Source organism: Peromyscus maniculatus, chromosome 5, assembly GCF_049852395.1.
Source record: "Peromyscus maniculatus bairdii isolate BWxNUB_F1_BW_parent chromosome 5, HU_Pman_BW_mat_3.1, whole genome shotgun sequence".
NCBI classification, from domain to species: Eukaryota; Metazoa; Chordata; class Mammalia; order Rodentia; family Cricetidae; genus Peromyscus; species Peromyscus maniculatus.
Window position 1 is genome coordinate 82,168,431 of NC_134856.1, and position 26,235 is coordinate 82,194,665.

The 26,235-nt window shown below is 49.3% G+C and overlaps 1 long non-coding RNA gene across 1 annotated transcript; it reads left to right on the forward strand.

The window, feature by feature from the left end:
• The first annotated feature begins 14,178 nt into the window (after positions 1-14,178).
• Positions 14,179-25,331, forward strand: LOC121829530 (uncharacterized). Its single transcript, XR_006072447.2, has 3 exons — positions 14,179-18,887; positions 19,713-24,796; positions 25,077-25,331. It is a non-coding gene; the product is annotated as an uncharacterized LOC121829530 (long non-coding RNA).
• The last annotated feature ends 904 nt before the right edge of the window (positions 25,332-26,235 follow it).

The window sequence follows — 26,235 nt, forward strand, 5'->3', positions numbered from 1 at the left end:
GTCAAGCTGTGCCCTAGAAGATAGGAGATTTTTGCCTTTCATCCCTCTAAAACTTAAGAACCTGAGTCAGGAGAATCAGGAGTTTGAGGCCACACTGGACTGTATGAGAGCCTGCTAAAAACAAAGCAAAAAAACAAAAACTCCCCAGAGTAAGTTTTCCTAAGGGGTGCAGCTCTTAAAAGATGTCTCAGTTAGGGTTTCTATTGCTGTGATGAAACACCACTACCAAAAAGCAAGTTGGGGAGGAAAGGGTTTATTCAGCTAAGACTCCCCAAGTTACTGTTCATCACTGAAGGAAGTCAGGACAGGAACTCAAACAGGATAGGATCCTGGAGGCAGGAGCTGATGCAGAGGCCATGGAGGGGTGCTGCTTACTGCCTTGCTCCCCATGGCTTGCTCAGTCTGCTTTCTTGTAGAACCACCAGCCCAGGGATCAACTGGGCCCTCCCCCATTGATCACTAAGTGAGAAAATGCCTTACAGCTGGATCTCATGGAGGCCTTTCCTCCACTGAGGCTCCCTCCTCTCTGATGACTCTGGCTTGTGTCAAGTTGACACGCAAACCCAGCCAGTACAAAAGGCTAGCCATGCTCCAGTATCTGGCCCTACATCTACACCTCCACAGGCAGCACTAAATGGACTCAGAGAATTTAAAAACAAACAAACTAAAACAAAACAAAAGAAAAACCAGGACATGATGGGAGGAGGGGAAAGTAATGGTGGGGGTGGAGGGGAACTGGAGGGGAGGGAAGGGGGGTGGACTTCATCAAAACACATGTGCATGAGTGAAGTTCTCAACTTAAAAAATCCAAAACTGATATGGCGTGTGTGTGTGTGTGTCTGTGTGTGTGTGTGTGTGTCTGTGTGTATGTCTGTCTATCTGTGTGTCTGTGTATCTGTGTGTGTGTCTGTGTGTATTTGTGTTTATCTGTGTGTGTCTGTCTGTATATATCTGTGTGTCTGTGTGTATCTGTGTTTATCTGTGTGTGTGTGTCTGTCTGTCTATCTGTGTGTCTGTGTATCTGTGTGTGTGTGTATCTGTGTGTGTATATCTGTGTGTCTGTGTGTATCTGTGTTTATCTGTGTGTATCTGTGTGTGTCTGTCTGTGTGTATCTGTTTGTGTGTATCTGTGTATGTGGTGTATGTGCCAGTATGTGCATTGTGTATGTGTGGAGGTTGACACTAGGTATATTGCTCATTACTTTCCATTTTATTTTTTAAGACAAGAACTCTCACTAAACCCAGAACTTACTGATCAGCTAGACTAACCAGAAAACTCTAAATACTCCTCTCCGCCTCCCCAGTGCTCAGATTACAGGAATACACTGCTGCACTGGATACTGGGGATTGAACTTGGGTCCTCATGCTTATGAGGCAAACACTTTCCCAACTGAGTTACCTCCACAGGTCCTATATGAGACTTTGACAGACAACTGGCACGACTTTGGGGACACCCTCTAGCAGTGATGCTCCATGTGGACATGACTCAGTCAAGAGCTTCTGAAAAGGCAGTCTACTTCAGTGAGCCTGAGGTAGGGTTTGATTTAGCATTTCTGACAAGCAAAGATGATCCTGAAGATCCTAGGATCATAGTATGAAGAGCCACTTGGTGGAGAACATCTGATGTGAATTGGCTGGAGACTAGTGAGTGAGAAGAGCTGGGAAAGGAGGTAGAGGCCAGATCGAGCTGAGGAGTTTGAACTGTATCTGGCAAGCAACACAACTTCTGAAGGTATTTGGGTCATGAAGTGAGCCAAGCCCAACTTAAGAAGATTAGCTTGGAAATCACTCAATAGACTACAGCAAGGACAACTCAGAAATTTGTCATTCACCTACCCACTTATCCATCCACACACCTACACGCCATCCCTACCCACTGTTAGAACATTCTTGGGGAAAGATGAAGAGGACCGGGCTGTTCCCTAAGGGGTTCCAGGGTTTGCATCAATGAGCCACATTATATGAACAGGGTTGTTGGCACCGACACCCATCATGCAGCATTGTGAGCTCTGAGACGGAGGCATAAGCTCAGTGCTGTGGACATTCCAAGAAAGAAAACGGCACATTTAGGAGGGTAGAGAAGAGCCTCCCAAAGGAGGGGATGGGGAAACCTCTTGGGAACATTCAAATAACAGTGAGATATATTTGGGTAAAGGAGCGTCCAGTTGAAACATCTTGAGCAAAGGCCAGAAGGAGAGGCAAACAATGGGGAAAAGAATGCTTTTGGGAACTTAGAGTGGCTAGAGATGGAGAAAAGCAGCTGTGGGGCCAGAGAAGTACATAGTCAGGGCGCCTGTTTGCAAGGGGCAAAACTGGTTCATCTAATGCTGGTGTGCTGGTAGCTCACCAACTCGTTGGTGAATAAGCTTAAGTAGGCACTTAATGTCCTTCCCTGTCCCCGCCTCTCTAAGGATTGTCTCCACGAGGGAAGGGTGGAGTCAGCTGTCTTAGGGTTATTATTGCTGTGCTAAAATACCATGGGGGAGGAAAGGGTTTAATTGCCTTACTCTTCCATTTTGCTGTACATCATCAAAGGAAGTCAGGGTAGGAACACAAGCAGGATAGAAACTGGAGGAAGGAGCTGATACAGAGGCCCTGGAGGAGTGCTGCTAACTGGCTTGCTCCTCATGGCTTGCTCAGCCTGCTTTCTAGGACCACCAGCCCAGGGATGGAACCACCCACAATGGGCTGGCCCCTCCCACATCATCACTTATTAAGAAAATGACTCACAGGCTTGCCTACAGCCTGATCTTAGGGAGACATTTTCTCAATGAGGCTTCTTCCTCTCTGATGACTCTCTAGCTTGTGTCAAGTTGACCTAAAACTAGGCAGTATGTGTAGCTTGATTTTTCCGCCTTGCCCACAGTCAGGACAAATCTTTGTCACCCGCCAGTCCCACAGCCGCTCAGACCCAACCAAGTAAACACAGAGACTTATATTGCTTTAAACTATATGGCCGTGGCAGGCTTCTTGCTAACTGTGCTTATAGCTTAAATTAATCCATTTCCATAAATCTATACCTTGCCACGTGGCTGGTGGCTTACCGGCATCTTCACATGCTGCTGGTCATGGCGGCGGCTGCAGTGTCTCTCCGCATCAGCCTTCCACCTCCCAGAATTCTCCTCTCTCCTTGTCCCACCTACTTCCTGCCTGGCCACTGGCCAACCAGTGTTTTATTTATTGACCAATGAGAGCAATTTGACATACAGACCTTCCCACAGCACTTCCCCTTTCTTTTTTTTTTTTAAAAGGAAGGTTTTAAGTTTTACACATCTCCAAAGTCAGCTTGGTATATTTGGGAATTTGGGCGTAGCTTCTCTTACTACTTCCTGCTGGAGGGGGGCGCTGTATCTTATGGGGACACAAAGAAAATTTTAGGATCATGGAGTAGTCCGTGAGACCGTATCGTCTGAGCCAGTTGCCTTGAAACGATTCTGGATGTTGGATCATCTGGGCCATGGTGTCATCGGAGACCTTTCAGGTGGTCTTGGCTGGTCAAACCTGATGTATCTTAATCTGGAACAAATCCATAGCCTCTGGCTTTCTGTGGAAACAAAAGCAGAGCCTCCTTTCCAAAGCAACATATCCTTACATCCAAATTTTGAAGTTAAGGTACCTTTAAAATACACATTTTGGCATAACTCAACAGCTTTTGCAATCAAATGTTTCTCTTCAGTTACGAATATCAAAGAGAACATAATCCAGATTCTCTGTGTGGCAGCCATCTTTATGCGGCTTATGTTTTATATTACCTTGAGCCTGTTGCTTTAAACTGCAGCCTTTTTAGCACTGTGGCTGCTGGCTCCGCCCACTTCAGCTTCCCAACATGGCGGTGGTACGTTTTCCGCCAGCTCTGGGAGCCATCAACTCTCAGAAATAGTGGGTCTATGCTTCTTATCAAAGCAGCGTGTAGCCCAGAAACCTCTTTTTGTTTTGTACTAGCAAAGGCTAAATCCACCATGAAGCTTAATGTGCCACTTGCAGAGGCCTCATTCCCGCCATACTGCAGATCGAGCGCACACGCCAGGAACCCGCCAGGAACTCAAACCAGCAGCTGCTGCTCATTTGAGAGAGACAATTAGGAAGCTGTTTTTAGCTCCGTTTTAGAATCTTTTCTCAGGTTTTAGGTAGAAACTTTTGCCAACACGTTGGGCACCATTTGTAGCTTGATTTTTCCGCCTTGCCCACAGTCAGGACAAATCTTTGTCACCCGCCAGTCCCACAGCCGCTCAGACCCAACCAAGTAAACACAGAGACTTATATTGCTTTAAACTATATGGCCGTGGCAGGCTTCTTGCTAACTGTGCTTATAGCTTAAATTAATCCATTTCCATAAATCTATACCTTGCCACGTGGCTGGTGGCTTACCGGCATCTTCACATGCTGCTGGTCATGGAGGCGGCTGCAGTGTCTCTCCGCATCAGCCTTCCACCTCCCAGAATTCTCCTCTCTCCTTGTCCCACCTACTTCCTGCCTGGCCACTGGCCAACCAGTGTTTTATTTATTGACCAATGAGAGCAATTTGACATACAGACCTTCCCACAGCAAGTATGTTAATGAGAATGAGTTATCCACCATGAGAGACTGTAATAATACCTGGAATCTGGGGTATTTCCACATCCCTGGCTCTGTGCAAAGCACTTCATCACACAAATCATCCTGTGGGTTGTTCCCTGTAACATAAGGAGTATGGTCTCTACCTTTAGGATGAGGAGAGTTGGGCTTAAAGGGATTTGGTGCTTTGCCCAGAGTGACCCAGGATCAGACACTGGAGCTCCAAGCAGAGCTATCTATTGGGAGTAAAAACCCGGGAGAGTGACCTAGAAGGAGGCAAGCCCAGGTTACTGAAGAGAATCTGAGTGGGGCCAGGCCCAAGGCCAAAGGAGTGTAGGAGCTGGGAAAACTAAGTAATGTGATCACTGGGGCTCTGATGCAGATGTGGCATCGATCTACTCCATCAGGTAGAAGCAGGAGCGACCATACATTAAAGGGACTAGGCAGAAAAGCAGGACGGTGGACAAGGAACAGAGACTGTTACAGGTGCTCTGGAAACAGCAGACTCCTGGGATGTGGAATCAGGAGAGAGGTTAGAAGTCCCTAGCAAGAGGGCTGGAGCTTGGAGACACAGGAAAGCACAGAAGCCAGGAATTGGTACTTTATATCAGAACTGAAGGCTGTGTACAGCCCAGTGCCCTAGTGTGTGATCTGGGCCAAACTGTATACCCAGAAAAGTTTGGAGGAGACCCTAAAAGAGAGAGGAAAGGAGTGTTTAAATAGATGATAATAAGAAGAAAGATCACGCCAGAGCAGGGATTATAGCACAGAAGCCTGCAGAAGTAGCTTGCTGGACACTGCGCAGTGGCCATCCGGGACAAACAGCCTCTGTATACACACTCTTTCTGTCTCCCCCCATCGACTGTGCTTTATGTGTGTCCTCCATATATTCATGTATTGGAGTCATAATTCTTCAGTGGGATAGTGTTGAGAGGTGGGGGTCTCACGGGCTTAGGCTAACAGCTTCCTTCCAGGAGAGAGTTCTCTGCAGGACGGATCAGTTACCACCCAAAGCAGGTTTATGTAAGCTTCTGTTTTCCTTTTGATTTATGCCATGATTTGGAGCAGCATGAGGTACTTACTAATGGCACAATGCTAGTGGACTTCCTAGACTTCAAAACTGTGATCCTAAGTATATTTTCCTTATAAATGCCCAGTTTCAGGTATTCTGTTATAGTAACAACAGAACTAAATAAAACCAGGCACAAAGAAGAAAAAAAACAAATAAACAAACAAACAAAAAACCAGACACTGTACTTCATTCATGTAGCCCTAGCTATCAGGGAGCTGACACCGGCAGGCTGCTTGAGCCCAGAAGTCTGAGATGAGCCCGGACAACATAATAAAACTATGTCTCAAAAAGAGTAGGGGAGGGCCGGTTGGTGGTGGCACACGCCTTTAATCCCAGCACTCAGGAGGCAGAAACAGGCAGATCTCTATGAATTCGAGGCCAGCCTGGTCTACAGAGCGAGTTCCAGGACAGGCACCAAAACTACAGAGAAACCCTGTCTCAAAAAACGAGAGAGAGAGAGAGAGAGAGAGAGAGAGAGAGAGAGAGAGAGAGAGAGAGGGGGACCTGTGGAGATGGTGCAATAGGCAGTTCTCCGGAGCTCACTGGCTACCCTGTCTAGCCAATTTGTGAACTTCAGGCTCAGTGAGAGACTCTGTCTCAAAACCTGCTGTGGAGAAAGATTGAGGAAGACGCCGGAAGTCTACCTCTGGCCTCCTCACATGCTCATGCACACACATGCGTACTTGTACACACACACACACACACACACACACACACACACACACACACACAAAGCCTGTGTCAGAGAGGTGTTTGTGGAAGGGGAGATTGAGGTGATGTGTGGGACTGGTGAAGAATGGTAAGTGATCTATAAAAGCAGGGACTGCTTGTCAAAGTTGACACCAGAAGCAGGAGCCTCCGCTAAGACTGTCCCAGGAGGCCCTGTGGGAGTGTGTGCGCTGCTTTTCTCTCAGGGCTGGAGCTCTTGCTAACTCAGAGGGGGGTGGGAATGGGCAGCAGACCCACTGCCCAGAGAACAATGGCAGTCTGCTGGTTAGTCTGCATCATCCAACAAAGGACCACACACTGGGTGGCTTGAGCCACAAAACATTGTCTCACAGCTCTGAAAGCTGTCAGTCCAAGACCAAGGAGCTGGTGGGGCTGGGCCCTGTGGCTGCCCCCCTTGCTGAATCCTCGTGGGTCTTTGTTCAGGGCTGGGTGAGGAGGGAGGCCTCTGGGGTATCTTCCTCTTCCTTTTTATTTAATTTAAAATGTGTTTATTTATCTGCGCAGGTGTGCACACACCTTGCTTTTAGAGACACTCACGGAGCCTGGAACTCACCACGCGGCTAGCCGGTTGGCCGTATGCTCCAGGGGTCCTCCCGGCTGCTCCCCTCCCCCACCAGTGGCAGACTGGCTTTTACTTGGATGCTGGGATTTGAACTCAGTGCTCATGCTTGCACGTAACCACTTTACTGACCGAGCCCTCTCCCCAACCCCTCTCCCCCTTTCTATAAAGACACCAGCTCTATCCAGTTATGGCCCCACATTCATGACCTCTTTTAACCCTAGTTACCCTTATGGCCTCATCTTCGATATAGTCACACTAGGAACAAAGACTTCAAGGGACACGATCATCCTATCACAGGGGCCCTGTCGTGCAGGCCCTTACTTTACTAGAGGGCACACTAAGGCTCAGGGGGACGTTAAGGGATTTGCACAAGGTCACAGAGCTGAAGGGACCCAGTCAACTATTGTGGTGCGAATGGGGAGCACCCCACCCCACCCCCACCCCCACCCCACCCCCACCCCCACCCCCACCCCCACCCCCCCACCCCCCACCCCCACCCTACGCACACCCTTCAGGAGCCAGTCTGATGACCTGAAACCACAGAAGAGGGGAGCAGGTCTATCCTGAAATCTGAAGTAAGATTGGCCTGGACTTTGAGGAGACTTCCTTTTGAAAAGATGTGTCGTTGGAATGTATGGAGGATGTCAGTTGTGTGGTTGGTTTCTCTTGAAAATGAATGAGAGTTTGGAAGAATTTGATACGAGACCTCATAACTGCTCGGAGATTCTTCTAGACTTGGGTTTTTATGGTAGTTATGAAAGCCCTTGAATGCAGGAGTCTTGCCAGGAGGAAACAGGAGGGGAAAAAAATCTACCCCTGTGTTCTAACTTTGGCTCAGCAGCTCGACCTTGGGGGTGTGGGCAGGGACCAGCAACAGCTGTTTACCTTGGTTGGGTAACACAGATAAGTGGCCCTTTCTGTTTGTATTTGCAGATAGGGGGCCAAGTTTTGGTGAGGAAGGTCAAGGCCAGAGCAGGCAGGAGAGTTAGGGAGCTGGTAACCAGGTCAAGGTCTGTCAGTGAGTGATGGGAAAGACTCACATCAGCTCAAGGTCTGTCCTCACTGTGGGGACTGCTGTTTGCCTACTCACGAGGACAGGGTACCCCTCACCTTCCTGTACCGATTCAGTCCAAAAGTTTAGACTTTTATTTTTCTTTTTGTAGGAAATTTTTATTTTAAAGAAATGTATCAAAAATAACAGGAGAGAAAAAAATGTGTTAAAATATAAATTTAGACAAGGCCTTTCCGAGCCACAAGGAACATTCTGTAGGAAAATAGGGCCTCTGCGACCCACCCTGCCTGTGTAATACTAGCTGTTGATCTCTTAAACAGTCACTCCCAACAGGAATCAGGAGAATGTGGTTTCGGGAGAAGCCACATCAAGATACAGCACTAACTGGAGTATTCTTTTTACAGCTTCATGGTGACCTTTGCTCACGATTTTCTGATTTAGTGATAAAGCCATGCCCCCTTTGCAAGCTTGGAAAAGGAAGTTGAAAATGAGGAAGGAGCACAGTTTCTGCTACTACACCCCCAATGGTGCTGCCTGCCCTGCATAGTTCAAAGAAACAGCCCCCCAACACACACACTAGCACCACACACACACACACACACACACACACACACACACACACACACACACACACACACACTAGCACTGTTTACAAAACATAAATCCATGTTGGGAGCCTGACTTAGCTCTCTAAGACTCCAGACTCCAGGGAGACCTTGTGCTGCACCCAATTCACACCTGCAGGAAAGCTTATCTGTCTGTCCTACAGGATGGAGGCTCAGCCCAGCATGAGCTGAGAGCCCCAGAGGTGAGTGCAGGGGAGGAAGACGTGTTGCTCTTTCTGGTGACCACAAGGACCTGGGTTTGGTACAGCTGTGATTTCTGCTCCCACTGTTCCCAGGGGCAACGTTGGGTCGCAGGCTGTCAGTTCGCAGTGTGGTCAGCTGGACAGACTCCAGGCGGTGTGGAGTCTGCTCCTGCTCATCATGGTGCCTTGTGAATGTGGGGTCCGGCCGGGTGCTTCACGACTATGTGGGCTCCTGTGAGCACAGGGTGAAATAAATGTGGGACTGCCAAGGGGGGAATGTAACCTCTTCAAGTTAACTCCTTTGTTTTTTATTGTTGTTGTTTTGTTTTCTGTTTGTCTTTTGAGAGAGGGTCTCAGTTTGTAGCCCAAGCTGGCCTCAAACTCACAGCAATCCCCCTGCCTCAGCCTCCCGAGCCTGAGGATTACAGGCCTGCCAATACTCCTTACCTCTTATAACTAGCTCTTCTATGCTTTTCATCAACATCATACCCAGATGGTCCCGGGAGATTGGATGATACCACCCACCTAGCCATTCGACTTTGGGTGTGTCCATGGAAACTAAATAACATACTGTTGAAACAGTGTCCGGGGCATCTTTATTCCACCTGGCAGTTTAAAGGTCTAGATGGATGATGAGTGCAGGAGAGTCTGATGGCTAGCTTGTGCCCTGTCAATCATTCCCTGCCTTTGTGACCTTGGAAGATCCTCCGCTCACGGGTTCTTCAGAGGAGAGAATCAAGGGTTCACCTTGCCATCTGTCAAGAGAATGAGTTCAGAGGACCCACGTAGGACCGATATCCCCGGTGTACGCACAGTATATGTTCACCCCTTTGATTGTCAGCTGCATCCTGACATTGCCCAGCCAAGGTGGAATCACGATGAAGTTGGCTTTTCTTGGGTAATGGGAACAGTGTGTCTGCATTCAATAGGCCATTCGGATGAAGGGACAGCACCATCACTCAGTGTGGGGACCCGGCTTTAGTGCCATCCGGTCTTCAGGGGCCTTCATTTCCCTAAATGATGACCGCAAGTTGAGTGAGTGGACTCCCGAAGCACAGGGGACCCTGAGGCACAAGCGTGACCTTGCAGTTCCCAGCAGGCCCATGGTTCCTGGGGCCTCCAGGGCTAACTGAAAGGTGACTCTCCCCTCAGACAGACCCTTCTCCATGATACTCAGACTCAGTACAGACAGCATCCAGGGACTGACAGAGAGGGACAGTCAAGCCAGTGCAGACAGAGAAGAGTCCCTCTGCCTTGGAGAAGAAGTGGGGCCGGGGCCCCAGCTGCACCGGAGCCAGAATGCCATTTCTGGCCTGACCTGTAAGTCACGTTGGGTAGACCGGGTCACCCCATCTGAGGACCTCTTCCAGGGTGGCACCAGGCAGCCCTGAGGCCTGAGGCCTGATGGGGAGTGAGAGACGCCTGAGGTGCAGCAGATGGGAGATGAAAGGCTTGCAGGGGAGGCAGGAGAGGCTGATAATTGCTGGTTTGAACTCCTAGCCAGGACCCAGCGGGGTCTCCCTGGGGCTTCACTCCTTGCGGGAGATTGCTCTGCTCCTGGCAAAGGGCCCCAGAATGGAATGTTCTGGGGCCAGCAGGTGTGAAGCAACTGCTAGGAATGCTTGCTCAATGATGTCAGAGATCAGGGCTGGAAGGAGGCCAGACTCCCTGGAGTGAAGGGTGACTGGGCCAACCCAGGTTGCCTCCCTCCCGCCAACCCCTCGGCTGCTCTTCTTGTTGTCGGGTGGCGGCGGTGTTTTGTTTCTGACAAGGTCTCACAGGGCTGACCTCGAACTCTCAAATCTCAGATTCTTGCCTCAGGCTTCCAGGTAGCTAAGGATTAGAGGCCCTCATTCATTCATGGTTCTCTTCCTTTTCCTCTCCCCCATTTTAAACTGTTTCCGTAGGAAAGGAGTGTGTTATACTGTAATGTGAACGGCTTTCTCTCTCTCCTCAGCGTGATTGACAGGCCTTTGATCTGATTTGGATCTTCAGGAACTATGGCTCCTTGAGATTTTGTGGACATGAGCCAGGAAGCTAACGAAACCACAGGCTAACTTGCTGTGCTTTTGGAATGTCAGTTTTATGAAATAATTAGAGAACAAGTATCTATTACAGCAAACATAAGCACACACACACACACACACACACACACACACACACACACACACAACCCACAAACAAAAATGGTAGAGAGAAAAGAAGGTTTCCCTCTTAAATTTTTTTCATTTTTTTAAAAAATTATATGCATTGGTGTTTTGCCTGCATGTGAGTGTTGGGTACCCTGGAACTGGAGTTATAGACAGCTGTGAGCTGCCATGTAGGAGCTGGGAATTGAACCCGGGTCCTCTGGAAGAGCAGACAGTGCTCTTAACTGCTCCATCATCTCTCCAGCCCCCTCTTCCTGAAATTTATTTTTAGTTTATGTATATGAACGTTTTGCCTGCATGTGTGTATGGGTACCACATATGTGCAGTGCCTGTGGAGGCCAGAAGGCATCAGATCCCCTGGAACTAGAGTTACCAGTTGGTTGTGAGCTGCCATGTGGGCGCTGGGGATCGAACCCAGGTCCTCTGGAAGAGCAGCCATCTCTCCAGCCCCATGGCCTGACTCATTTAGCAACAACTTTACACTTTCACAGAAAAGCTTGAAAGTAGAATTTGTTTTTTGTTTTTGTTTGTGTTTTGTTTTTTTTTCAGAACCATTTGGGGAAAACTTGTGTCAGGGTCCCATCACTTTCAAATACTGTGACATACCTTCCTACTCCACCACAGTCCAGGTGTCCAAACCTGGACATTCATGTTGACCGTCGCTACCCATCGTTCGAGTTCTCCCAGTCTTCCCGTGATGTCCTTTTAATGAGAATCGGAGAAGTGATATGGGCTAGAGAGATGGCTGTGGTGATGAAGAGCTTGCCACACTAACGCGGTCGGAACTGAAATCTCCAGAACCAGGTTTTTAGAGAGCAGAGCGTGGTAATGTGTGCAGGTAATCCAGTGCTGGGAAGGCAGAGGCAAGTTCCCGAGGTTCGCTGGCCAACCATCCAGCTTGGTGAACTTCAATGAGAGACCCTATCTAAAAAAGGAAAGAAAGAAAACTCCACAAGGTGAGAATAGGGATGGCTGGGTGGGTGAGGTGCTTGCCATCGGAGCCCGATGACCTGAGTTTGACCTCTAGAATCCACATCCGGTAAAGAGAGAGCTGAGGCTGCAGAGTTGACTTCTGACCCCCACAGACACCAGACACACAAGTGACAGTGTTCAGTTTTTAAAGAGTGGGTGACACCTGAGAAGGACAGCTTGGGTTGACCTCTACACACTTGTATGCACACACAAACCCACACACAAGCACCCCACGTGTACAATGTTTAAACGTACATGCATGTATACATGCGCACACAGACATACATACAAAAACAGTAGCAAACAGTTGTGGTATTTACTAGGAATGATCAGAGCATTATTGTGGGACTATGTACACCTTCGGAACTGTGGCATGCTGGAGGAGACTAAAGCTAGGGGACATTTGTAAATGTAGAATGGGGAGGATTGCGCCAGATGTTTTCATTACCAGAGTGCTGTCAGTCTAAGGTTAGACAGGCATTTCCTCGGCAGATCTTGAACTAATAGAAGTAGGTTTTATAAATAACCTTTCATTCATAAACCCCCAGTGTGTGTGTGTGTGTGTGTGTGTGTGTGTGTGTGTGTGTGTGCGCGCGCGCATGCGCGCGCGCGCACGCACCCAAGTCCATGTCAGCTGTCTATCTCAATCATTCTCTATCTTATTTTGGGGGCAGGCTCTCTCACTGCATTTGGAGCTCACTGATTCAGGGAGGCTGAAGAGCAAGGATCCACCCATTTCTACTTCCCTGGTGCTGGGCTTGCCCTGCTTTTATGTGAGTGCTGAGGATCCAAACTCAGGTCTTTGTGCTTGTATTGCAGGCTCTTTACCACTGAGCCGTCCTCCCAGCCCATAAACTTCCAGCTTCATGTCCTTCTCTGATTGTTAAGGTTGACACAGACAACACCATTTTGGACTTGACAGCTTTGACATTTCGTTCACATAAGCAGAAGGATCCAGAGCAGAAATGTGTGGTATTTGACTGTCTTTGATCTCCCTTCAGCCAGGGAGTCTCTAATCTTTTATTAATTTACGATGATAGCATTTGAGTATTCTGAGCCAGCTGGAGTTTTCTGTTTTCTGGTGTGCGGACTGAATGGAGGTTTCAACTCTGGAAGGAACAGTATGAAGAGACACTGTGTTTCACGGCGTGATTTCTGTCTACTCCATTCCTAATGTAATTGGGTCACTTGAATGAGGTAGTGTCTACCAGACTTTTCTATATAAAGTTATTTTTCCTTTGTAATTAGTTAAGTATTTTATGGAGTGGTACTTTGAAACTACATAAAAATCCTTTTACTCATCAAATAAATCATTCTAGTTAATGATTCTAAGTATGTTTATGAATGTAACTATGACTAGTATAATGAATGCACATTTGGCCTCACATGGATTCCCTTTTTATTTAATGGGTTGTAATGGGCTATAGTTGATTATCACTATTTCATGCTCGAATGATGTCAGGTTTAGTCAGGGGGAGCCCATCAAGCCAGCTTCTGTGTGCTGCATGTCACCATCACTCAAACCTTTCTCCTCCTCCTCCTCCTCCTCCTCCTCCTCCTCCTCCTCCTCCTCCTCCTCCTCTCCTCCTTCTTCTTCTAATGAGGTCTCACTGTGTAGCCCCAGTTGATCTGGAACTCTCTGTATGGACCAGGCACCCCAGACTGGCCTTGATCTCACAGAGATCCACCTGCCTGTCTTCCGTGTGCTGGGATCACAGGTTTGCACCACAAGCGACATTATTTTCTGTGTCCTCTGCTTTCCCTGCCCCAGCTCTGGCCTCACCTCCTCTCTGTAGAGCCTTCTCTGCCCAGTGGAGCATGAATAGCGTCAGAAGGCAGCGGCTGTGTGAGCCTGTGGAGATGAGGTTGTGACTGTCCCGAGGCCTTTGGAGACTGAGCTAGGAGACACAGGTCTGTCTCTGCACTTGGACTTGCAGATACACATCCGTGCCCATACTTCCTCACTCTTTGATGATGTAGATTGAAACTGGAGTTCACATCCGTGTCTCCAGGGCTGGAGAGATGGCTAGGAGATTAAGAGCACCAACTGCTCTTCCAGAGGTCCTGAGTTCAATTCCCAGCACCCACATGGTGGCTCACAACCATCTGTAATGACATCTGGCACCCTCTTCTGTATACATAATAAAAATCTTAAAAAAAAAACAAAAACAAAAACAAAAACACATCTGTGTCTCCAATTCCAGACCAAGAGCAAAGGTTCGTTCTGGGCTTCTCCTTTCTATGCTTATAACCCTCCCCTGATAAGAGAGACTGGCTCCGTGGTCCTTCAGATCCTGACTTATCTGGTCACACCCTCTGTCCTTGCCTCCTCTGTGGGGATACTGTCTACTCTCCTCCCCCACTAGGCCTTACACTACGGCCCCCCCCCCCCCCGCACCCCCGCCAGTAGCCTTCTCCTCCCCCACCGGGGCCACTGGACCTCTTTCAGCTGGAAACTGGCACCTCCTCCGAGTTGCCCTTCATCTACCCCAGGGGCCTCCTCTCAGACAGACCTGCGCCTTGCCTGGTTCGCCCTGTGGCCTGTGAGCAGACTTATTAGGGAGAAGGCCAGAGAACAACCCAAGAGCTACTCCAATGGCAGAGAATATTCTAGTCAGTGGTGCTGGTGATTTTTGAGACTTATAAACCCAGCTAAGCATGATGGATGACACATGCCTTTAATCCCAGCACTCAGGAGGCAGGTGGATCTCTGAGTTTGTGGCCAGTCTGGTCTATAGCGAGTTCCAAGACAGCTAGAGCTGCATAGTAAGACCCTGAATCAAGCGCGCGCGCGCACACACACACACACACACACACACACACACACACACACACCCATACAAAAAAGAAACACAAAAGCCCCGGGTGATCCCTCCCTCAGATGGCCTTTCAGGAGTGATGCTTTCTGGAGGGTCACTTGTGACTCCGTGCTAGTGATAGTACCCAATGGGCCCTTACTTCCTCCTCAGGCTGCATGCTGGAGGCTGGGTGGGTTACCTCCTCCTGCTCCACCAGCTTCCTGCCCACAGGGACTTTCCATCTCCCCTCGGGTTCTTCTTGCTTTCTAAAAGCAGGCGTGTGCCAGCCCTTCCCGCTTGAATCACCCCTGCTACCTGCAACCTGCACCCAGCACACGCAAGGGACCACATCCCACTCTGCAGGGAAGAGATAGTGAGGCCAGCTATTTGGGAATTTTCCTTCAGACCCCCTGAGCTGGCTCTCTAGGGTGTTGCTTCACTTTTCCAGAGAAAACAGACAGACATAGAAGGCAAACCCTGAGGAAGCCCTCTCTGGTTGAGGTAAGTTTTACATTTTGTTGCTGTTTGGTTTTGTTGTTGTTGTTTGTTTGTTTGTTTGTTTTTGCTTTTCAGACAGGGTCTCACTGTGTAGCCCTGGCTGGCCTGGAACTTTCTGTGAAGATCACGCTAGCCTTGAACCCACCTGCCTGTGCCTCACAAGTGCTAGGATTAAAGTCATGTGCCATGCCTGGCCTCTACTCTCTCTATAAAATAAAAATCCCCAAGTCGTCTAAGCTGCTAGCCCCACCGCCTGGGCCTGCCTTCTTCATGTTCTCACCCACAGGAGTCCTAGGCCCAGCGCATCCCAGAAAGGAGAGAGCGTGCCTAGGACAAGGCCCCTCTGAGGGACACAGCAGCTCAGGGTCACAGCAACGAGTGGGACGGCTGGGTTCGCAGCTCTGGCCCTGACTAGCTGTAGGACTCTGTGGGATCCTAAGTGCTCCTGCCTCAGTTTCCTCCATGATGCATCCCTCTCAGGGTTGACCTGTGTGTTAAGTACAGATAATTGGTCTGAACCCCCGGCAGCTCTCAGATACACTCCCTCTCCATTCTACTTATAAAGTTGATGATGCCATAAGACATAGCATCCTGGAGACTCTGTCGTCTTCTCATTCCGAAAAGGCAAAGTCTGTTCCAGAACTTCTTCACTTCATTTAGCCAAGCCCTGAAAGCCTGGTGACGAGTTTCAGGATGGATGTCCTGGAATGCTTTGCCAGGTTAGTGGTCTGGCCTCTCCTACCACAGCAGACATGATCATACCTCAGCGGTAGGAGACAGAGCCCGAAGGCCTGGCCCTTACACAGTGGTTTCCCGCTGCACACCTCTTCTCGACTCAGCTCAGTGATGTCACACACTGGAAGTTGGCCCAGCTGAGTAGGTGTATGTAAGTCCTTGCAGTAGACAAATACTACAAATCAGAGCTTGATATATTTATTGCTTTGTAGGTGGGGCTACCTTTGAGAAAGAGATAAGGAAGAAAATGGAGTGAGCTATGCGTTATACCTGAATGCAAGAGAGAAGAAATCTTTTTTTCTAGTGTTTGAAAATTATTATCCAATTCACTAAGACCTTGCTTAATAAATATAATTTTTATTATTATTTATTTATTATGTGTACAGTATGCCTGTACACCAGAAGAGGGCACCAGATCTCATTATTGATGGCTGTGAGCCACCATGTGGTTGCTGGGAATTGAACTCAGGACCTCTGGAAGAGCAGGCAGTGCTCTTAATTTCCTAGCCATCTCTCCAGCCCATAAATATAATTTTTAATAAATACAATTTGTGTAAAGATTACATAGCAGATAGATCTTTAGAGATTTATTGATATGAATATTTGTGTGTCTGTGTGTCTGTGACATGTGTCCAAGTGTCCGTGAAGGCCTCAAATGAGAGTTCTCGGGAGCTGGACTTACAGGCAGCTGTGAGCCACCTGATGTGGGTTCTGGGAACTGAATTCACGTCCTCTGCAAAAGCTATCCAAGCTCCTAACCACTGAGTCATCTCTCCAGCCCCTTAAGGACAATACATTTGATGGAAAAATTAAAGGTATCAATCGAGACCTAAGTCTATTGTCAAATCATGGCTGAATGTATTTGACACAAATCAGTGAACAAGTTATATATGAATCAACTGGGTATATAGAATTTGCAGTTAAGATATTATATATTTTAGCATTATAAATTGTCTATTCTCCTTTATACCATTAGAATTTATAAGAAACACATATTTGGGGTTTTTGTTTTGTGTTTTTAAATTTTATGTGTATGAATGTTTTTCCTGCACGTATGTATGTATGTATGTGTACTACATGCATGCCTGGTACCCAAGGACTGCAGAAGAAGGCATTGGAACCCCTGGAAGAGGAGTTACATGTGATTGTGAGCCACTGAGTGAGTCCTGGGAACTGAACCTGGGTCCTCTGCAAGAGCAGCCAGTACTCTCAACCACTGAGCCATCTCTTTGGGGGGGGGGGGAGCAATTGCTAAATCACTCTTGCCCTCTCTCCAGGCCATCCAGGCCATACCTCCTGTACCAGGACTGTAACTGCTGTGGCTCTGTGTGTCACTCACTGGACTTTTTGAGGACAGCAAAGAATCGGTGGCTCCAACATGTAACTTTGCCTGCGGCTTATTCCAGAAAGGAACATGAATGAAAGCATTCAGTGGGGGAGGGGTGCGTGAAGCCCCTGCTCCCTGCTCTCCACAGCTCTCCACATACTCTTCCTGGGGAGACACACTGACCCCTGACACCTGATGGTGCAACAGCGAACCGGGTCCCATAACGGGTGTTAGGAGGAGAAATGTCAGCCAGGCTGGGCCTACTAGATGCTCTCTGTGCCTCATCCTTCTCTGCTCCAGGGACACTGTGGGCACTGTCGTAGTCTGTCACATGCTGCTCTTCCAGAATACCACTGCCTGGTCAATTATAAACAAGGAAAGTTCAAACTGGCTCACAGTTTTGAGGTCAGGAAGTCCACGGTGGGGAAGCTGCGTCTGGTGAGGGTCTTCTCTCTGGTGAGAGGTATTGTATGGCAGGAAGACGTGCCAAAACCAGCAAGAAAGGGCCGAGCTCTTTATTTACATAACAAAAACTGGAATTTGGAGGGGACACCGTCAAACCATAGGCTGGTCCCCCCAGTCTGATGAGGAAGGAACACCAGACCTACAGGATGGCTGTAAGTAAAATAGACTTCATTTTGTTAAGCCACTGAGACTGTAGGGGTTTCTTATCATAGCAGTGTCTAATTGCTCTTGGCTAAACCCGGGAGGCCTGGGGAGATGGAAAGTGGGCTGGACTGCACAGCACGTTCGTGTCAGGGCCAGGCCCAAGCGCATCTTTATTTTCACAGATAGACCAGTTTCCACCTCCAGGCATGTCCTCCTCCTTCACACTTGTTCAGAAACACCAAATGAGGGGCTGGAGGTTTGGGCTGGGTGGTGAGGAGTGGGTTCTTGCGGAGGACCGAGTTTGTTTCCCTGCCCGCTGCTCGTAGCTGCCTGTAGCTTCAGCTCCCAGGGACCCAAGGTGCTCTTCTAGACTCTGCAAGCATCTGAACCCACATGCGCACACAGACCTGCACACACGCCTAATTAAAAAGGAAATGAATTTTTTTAAAAGGTGTTCAAAAATACAAAATGTGAATCCAAGGTAAGTTTTGTTCAAGGCCCCATTTCAGCCAATCTGATCAGGGCTCTCCGGTGATGACGCCTCTGAAGGCGGCCAACCCGTTCGACGTCCTCTGTCATTAGAGGATCAGCCTGTGCGGCTGCGGTCTGGATCTGAGGCTCCATCTTCCATTAAGTGTTATTAGCCTGATCCGCAGGCCCCTCCCTGCCTGCCATTCACCATTTACCTGCATGCTGTGTGGGACAGAGAACCAGTTTTAGAACTAGCACTCCTACCAGGAGACTGAGACCCCACGTGCCGAACCCAGCAAATGGGGCTCCTTGGTCTCAGCTGCGTAAACCTTGACTCGGTTCTGAAAACATTTGCTAAGCAGTGTTGCACCATGGTGGAGCAGAGTGAGAATAGCCTGGGGGCGTACAATGGCTGCTGCATGGTGGAGCTGGTACAGCTCGGTGGAGCTGATACGGCACGGTGGAGCTGATACGGCACGGTAGAGCTGGTTCGGCACGGTGGAGCTGGTACGGCACGGTGGAGCTGGTTTGGCACGGTGGAGCTGGTTCGGCACGGTGGAGCTGGTTCGGCACGGCGTCGCATAACATGGGTAGTATCTGTTGTGTTTTGCTCCTCCCAGGAAGCTTGGACATTTTCCCTTTCTTCGACCGCAAGCAGGGATGTTGAAACCATCAGGTTGAGGTCAGAGAGTTCCAGGTGACTTGAGAGTTGACTCGGCACATCCCCAACTCCTAATTACATGTGACGACACAGCCCTTCTACACCTGGGCCCCACCCACCTGTCCCGTCAGGAATTCCAACTATGTCTTGGCCCTAGCGCCCCCCTCCCCCCACAATATTTTCAGTCTTCAACACTAGAATAACAAGTTCAAGAACAAGAACTCCCCCTGCGCCCCCCCCCACACCTTTTTTTGCTTCTATTTCACTGTGTCCCCAGAGTACAGAATGGTGCTGTTTGTTGAACTGGGTTGTAAGGCCTGCGTAGACACGGACCATGGCTCTTCCCATAGGCCCTGCCTCACTCAGGGGCAGTGTTGTCCAGTGACAGTACAGGCCACTGTCCCTCACACACCCTCCTCTTCCTGACCTGCTCTGGGTCTTCTCCAGTGCTGTCCCCTCGGCCTGAGCACACCTGACTTTTGGTCCCATTAGCTCTGGCTTGTCCTTCAGGCATCAGCTTGACCATCTCCCCTGCCCTCACTTCTGGAGTTCCCATAATTCCCCTTTTGCAGAATGGCCACACCTCAAAATCAGCCTGTCTGTCCTCCCCGCACCTGGGCTGTAGGCCTGGGGAGGATGCAGCCTGATGGCCTGCTCAGCTCCCAGAACAGCACATAGTAGGGCGGAAATGCTAGGAGGATGAATCCATGAAGGGCTGGCCACAACTAACACTTCACCTTTTGGTCCATTCAAGGTAAACCCAGAGGCCACGTGTGGAAGATGCAGGAACCATAGCCTGGCCCTTGTCAGAGGAGGGAGTCTCCACTGGTCATCTCCCTCTGGTGTCTTCACAACGGCCTCAGCCCGCTGTCTACTCTGTCTGTCTGTACATCTCTCTCCCTGTGTCTCTGTCCTCCGAGCCAGACTATTTCTGCTCAGGGAGTAACAGACGCTTACTGTAAGGTCTGAGCTGCTCTTCTTCGATCACAATTATTCAATTTAATAGCTGGTTTTTATGTGCCAGATGCCGTATCAGGTACACCGTAGCTGTAGAGGTAAGTGTAATGTGGCCCCCACCTCAAAGATGCTGTAGTCCAGCACCCATTCTGCACCTTAGGGTACTTCTTCCACTGTGCACCTTGGCAGGGGAATACTCCTTCTGTTTTCTGGCCATGCATCACAGTCTCACAAAGGGCCTCTAAAACTCCAGACTCTGCCAGGCATGGTGGTGCATGCCTTTAATCTCAGCACTCAGGAGGAGAGGCAGGTAGATATCTGAGGTCCAGGCTAGCCTGGTCTTCATAGTAAGAAAATGGTGTATGAGGGACACATATGAGAGCCAATGCTGGCCACACAGTGCTCCAGTGTTCTGGCAGAGCTGGGCTGGCATTGCCTCTAGGGAGGAGACCCAGAAGGGAGGCTCTGGGAAGAGTGTCGTATCCTCCACAGGCTAAGAGTTGTGAAGTGTGAGCTCAGATGCGTGGCTTATCCAGTGTTGGGCTTCTGAGCAGGAAGCCAGACAAACCCAGCCCCAGAGAAGGAAAATAAACTCTGGACACATATTTTTAGAAAGTGGGCAAGCCCTGCAGCTCAGTTCTCTGTGGAACAGAATCTAAAACCAGTTGGTGTGTCTCCAAGCAGGAAGCCAGGACCCACAGGCTGCGTGCTGGGTGGGGACCTCTGTGGAACACCGGAGGGCAATACCCTGCCGCAGCCATCACTCCAGGTCTTGCTTCAGGACCCCAGGTCCATGAGGGACTTCCCTGCTGTCACCGTGGTGTGGACAATAGCTGTGATGATGATGGAGGTGTGAGCCAGTCATGTACTAAGCCTATGATCCCACTCAGGCCCTTCGATGACCCTGAGGACTAAGTATGGCTCATCCCGATCAACCCCCTTGGAGCTCCAAGGGTCAGTCCCATAGTAAGCAGCCACAGGCTGGGGACTCAGAGGCAGGTGATCCTCCACGTGGGTGGAAGCCCTTCCCCCTCCGACCAGTCTAACAGCTACCCGGTTCACACCAGCCCTCAGGGCCCTTTTAGACCCTCTCCATACCTAGGTTCAAGGTGCTTAGTCCTTTCAATACCTCTTTCCTCCTCACTAACATGCTGTAGGATACTATGTGAAATCAGAAATCCAGGGGCCCAAAATTTTGAGATCACATGGCACGAATTTGTTTGTTTTTGTCAAGTCTCATGTAGCCCAGGCTGGCCTCAGATTCACTATTTAGCCCAGAATCACCTTGGACTCCTGATCCTTCTGCCTCCACCTCCCAAGTGCTGGGATTGCAGAGGTGTGCCCACACCCCTGGCTGGATCTCATTTTCAGAAGTAGTAAATCATTCCTAGAATTAAGACTGTAGGAGGTGGATGACTGAACTGAGGAAAAAAAAAAAAACTTAAAAGGAAACGGTGAGGTGTTCTTTTTACAATCTGGCCTAAAGGCACAGAAGGTAGTTATTGCCAGAAAAAATGTACAAAAATAGCAACAAGCTTAGGCGAAGGGTAGAGCCTCCCAAGGCAGGAAACACTATGTGCTTTGATGCAGGCACATCCCCGCAGAATGGGGTAGACATGTCAGCAACACCATTTACAGACACTGGCGGATTGTCATTGTCTGTGCCAAGATGGTTAGAGGACCCGGAGTTTGCACAGTGGGGCTAGATACCTGGGGTCCATGCACCTTCTCACCCTTGTCCTCTTGGAACCTGCAGCCCTGGCTAGAGCCCACACTGAGGCCTCCCCATCTTTCCAGTAACTGCTGTGACTTCTAAGGACTTCAGGGGGCAACTGGGCAACCCATCTAGCTGGTTAGGAGCCCTGTGCAAAGGGCAATTCTGAGTTTCCAATCAAGGCCCCGGGGGAAGGGATGGAAACAGGGAACAAAGACCTTCCCTTGACGTGGTTCTTCCAAATCAGAGGTCAGAGGCTCGCGCCCTAGCTGCAGGGCCTGGCACACTGCCTTCCTTCTCCCTAAAGACTCAGCTATGCAGGCTCCAGGCCCTGATTCAAGATGACCCAGGCTCATCTCATTCAAAATGAAAAGCGCCCCCTGGTCTGCTGGTACGAGGACCAGAATGCCGAATCTGGGAGAGAACAGGAAGTGACTCCTGGGAGATGAGACAAGCTCTGTAGAAAGACACTAGATGGGATGCACACACCCTCCCCTTGGTGACCTGGTGAGGTACAGCCATCTCCACACGTAGAAGAGAAGGCTAGGAGGAACCGGCCTGGTCTGGCTTGAGCATCAATAGAGGTTTGAGGTGCAGGCAACTGCTGCCCCGGGAACAGGGCAGTGGAAATAGTGGCCCCAGGAGGACCTGGTGGAGCGGAACCTCTCTGTGAGTGGCCACTGCACACACCCCTCCCCAGGGCAGGCAGTCACAGGACTAAAAAAGGTATTTATCACCACTCAATGCCCACCCTATGGAAGAGACACAAGGATTTGCGGAATAAAAGAAATTAATATAATTTGGCACCTACCGGTTTACCTCCCAAGCTTTAGAGATTAAGAAAACAAGTTTTTTTTTTTGTTGTTTTTTTCGAGACAGGGTTTCTCTGTGTAGCTTTGCGCCTTTCCTGGAACTCACTTGGTAGCCCAGGCTGGCCTTGAACTCACAGAGATCCGCCTGCCTCTGCCTCCCGAGTGCTGGGATTAAAGGCGTGCGCCACCAACGCCCGGCTAAGAAAACAAGTTTTAAGTAGAGCCTGATGATGTATCCCTATAACCCAAGCTACTCCAGAGACTGAGGAAGGAGTGTGAGGTCAGCCTAGGCTACATAGTGAGACCCTGTCTTGATAAACAACAAACAAACATCAAATAATATTCTTTAGTTATGGACTCTCCCACTGACGGTTTGACATCATACACATTTTAATTCTACTCTTTGGGAGTGAACCGAGGATCCAGATGTGGTGGCACACACCTGCAATCCCAGCACTCTGGAGGGGCACAGAGGAGAACTGAAAGTTTGAGGAGAGCCCGTGGGTGATGGTGGCTTGCTGGGGAGCAGTGCTTGCTACTCAAGCATCAGGAACTGAGTTCAGATCTCCAGAATCCACATAAAAAGTCAAACATGGTTTTATGTGCCTAAAACACCAGCAGTGGGAATCAGGGGCCAGAGCGGGGCGGAGTAGACAGAAAGATTCATTGGGCTTGCTGGCTAGCCAGTCTAGCTGAAAACAGTAAGCTCCAAGGTCAATGAGAGATCCAGAGACCCCCTATCAAGGGAATAAGGTGGATAAGGGTGATAGGAAAACCGATACCTTCCTCTGCCACCCCCAGGTGCATACAAACACATATAGTACGTACACACACACACACACACACACACACACACACACACACAGGAGTACACTGAAAAATAACCTTACAGAAAGCCTCAGAAATATATAGATATGAACGTAAAAGAATATGGCTAAATTTATAATGTAAGCATTACAGTTTGGATGGAAAGGTATCCTGGCAGCCAGGAACCAAGGAATACCACAAAGTCACACCGCACAACAAACCTCACACAAGAGATTTATTGGGAGGGAAAGAATCAGGAGGATGGCTGCCTTTGCTTGGGCGAGAAGCAGCAGCAAACTGAACAGGATACAGGGCTTGTTATACAGCTTCATGGGAAGGGGGTGGAACTTTTCAGGGTAGAGATTGGTGGGATTTCATGGCTAGAGATTGGGCTTTTGACTCTGTAGGGTGGGGGCAGCGTCCAGCAGTTAGGGCAGCTAGAGTATTTTTGGGTGGAACGTGTCAGTAGGAGGTCCTGGGGGAGGGACCTGGTCTGAAAGGCTTTACACATAAGACAAGAGATAAGCAGGAGGTACTCCAGTTGACACAGTGTCCTGGGCTCCACACGCCTTTTTCCATTCCGCCTCACAAAGCAGAGGCCATCTTCCCCCAACTGAAATGCTCACACACCAAACAAGTAGACAACAAACAAAGAAACGAATGGACAAAGTCTACCTAGTTTTATGGGCCAGGAAACTGTTGGGCAATAGAATGAGATGGAAGCAGACCAGATCTTTGAAACTTGCTATCACAGCAGCCTACATCCTACAAGCAACCTGATGTCAGAGGTACCAAGGGCTTTAATTCATTTCCCAAAGGCCACAGAGACCTAGAAGCATCATCAGTAACAAGGTCAGGCCTCTAGCTGTCTGTATGCGGCAACACTCAAGGCCGATAAACTCACCTAATGAGCACAAATCAGAGATGCCAAGGGCTGACGTCAGCCTGATCGCTCTAGAAGAGCGTACGCATCCACACACGTGCTTGTGCGCACACACAGGCACACAAGCCAACTCCCTGGCTTAGGGTTTCTTGTTCATTCAGCCTCACCCTTTGAAAGTATTTCCAGAATTTTGGCTAGTGCCCTCGGCAGCTTTGCCGCACACACATCCTCAGAAGTTAAGAGTTTATGAAGTGTGACCTGTTTGTCAGGGACTAGGTTCCATTAGGTTCAGCTTTCAACTGTGAATTTTCACCCATGACTACAGCAGGAAGGTTACAGCCTGCCAGCGGGGATTGGAGTCCTGAACCTAAGAGTGGCTAGTCTATAGCTTGGAGTTTCCCCTTCCAAATGCTCCAGAAGCTCCGGAGTATGGCCCCAGTGAGGAAATAGATGGTTCTGAGGGTTTTAAGGTAGGCTTGGGATTTGAGCCTATATTAAACATACACGAAGACCCCCTCCTAATCTGCCTTGGTCTAGATTCCAGGATACCTTAAAGCAATGGAGCCTGGGTGAGGACCCAGGGCAGACCACTCAGGGGACTGGTAAGAAACTTCTGAGACACATGACACTGAGCTGCTCTGCTCCTCGAAGCTGGAGGATATCTGGTAGGTCGCACAGACTTTTCTGGAAGTCCTCACTATGCCTCCTTCCTCCTTTAATAGTTGCACAACAGAAAGTTCATGTAGTTCAGAGGACAAGGAGGAAGACTATAAAGGAAATAGTTTCTGTTCCTGGGGGGTTGTTGGTGGCTGCCCCCCCCCACCCCTCCCAGGGCAGTCACCAGGAGGGAGTGTTGAGCCTGCTGTCACTGGGGTGATGGACAGTTCTGAAGTCTTGCTGTCTTGGGAGCCTGAGTCTCATGAAGATCTCAAACTTGCTTTGTAGCTGAGGATGACCTTCTTAAACTCAGCTGCCTGCCTCCACCTCCCGAGTGGGGCTAATGCAGCGCTGTACCACCATGTCCAGCCGGAAGTCTCAGGAGACAGGACCGCGGAGGACAGTTTTGCTGTATCCTTCTGAATCAAGGCACCTTTAAAAGCACTTCAGCTGTCAGTCACAAAGGCTAATTCCTTCTTTGCTGAAAAGTATGTGATGGCTCTAGGGGTCTCCAGAGGCAGATTCCCAGTGCTGCTTCACCCCCCCCCCTCCCCCGCCACCGCCCTTGGCCTTTGATGCCCAGGGAAAGCAGGTGGTTCTGGTGAGAAGGGGGTGACTGGGAGGCCAGCAGCTGAACTGGGGTTCCAACTGGGCCTCCATTTCAAACTCAGTCACAAAGAGCTGCAACATTCCCAGGACACAGCAGCTTACAGCCCTGGCTTCTCTTTTCTCAGGTATGTGAAAGCCTGGCTTGTCCGACGAGTAGATTAGAAAAGGATATGGGGATGTGTCCCCATACTTTAAAGCCAAGGGGAGAAAGCCTGGTGAAGAGAAGACACAAAACCTGTTTGGTGACTTGTCACTTTAGAGAGAACAGAAACCTCTCCAGGTGAACATTCACAGCCCCCCCCCCACCCCCCTTCCTCCTTCCATCCAGGAGCCTTGGCTGGAGACCAGGGTGAGGACAAGGGACCCAGAGGAGCAAGGCTACTGCTCATCCAGCCTGCACCACTATTGGATGACACAGGTTTGAGAACACAGTTTAGGGCAAAACTAAGTTTATTAACCTTGCCAGGTCACGTCAATCAAGTAGCCAGAGAGAAACAATGCCTTCATTGTACATGTATCAGCTAGGAAAACAGCTGTGTAGCAGACACACATTTTTTTTGATAAGAGCAAATTGTTGTCATATTTATCTTCTCTTTCTTCCTCTTTAGTACATATTAAAGAGCTGATATCACCTGCATAAAAAAAGCTGCCACTAAATCCTGGGAAAGGTCTGATCCCCATGGCCAAAGCCCTGGGGGTTTGGGAAGAATGTCCTTCTCTTAGGTTTGCTTTGTTTTGAATTGATACTAGGGTTTCATAGGCCTCATGGATCAACTCCACCAAGCTCCTCATGAAAGTGTGCTCCCAATGGGGTCCTACCCACTAGCAGTGTGTACAA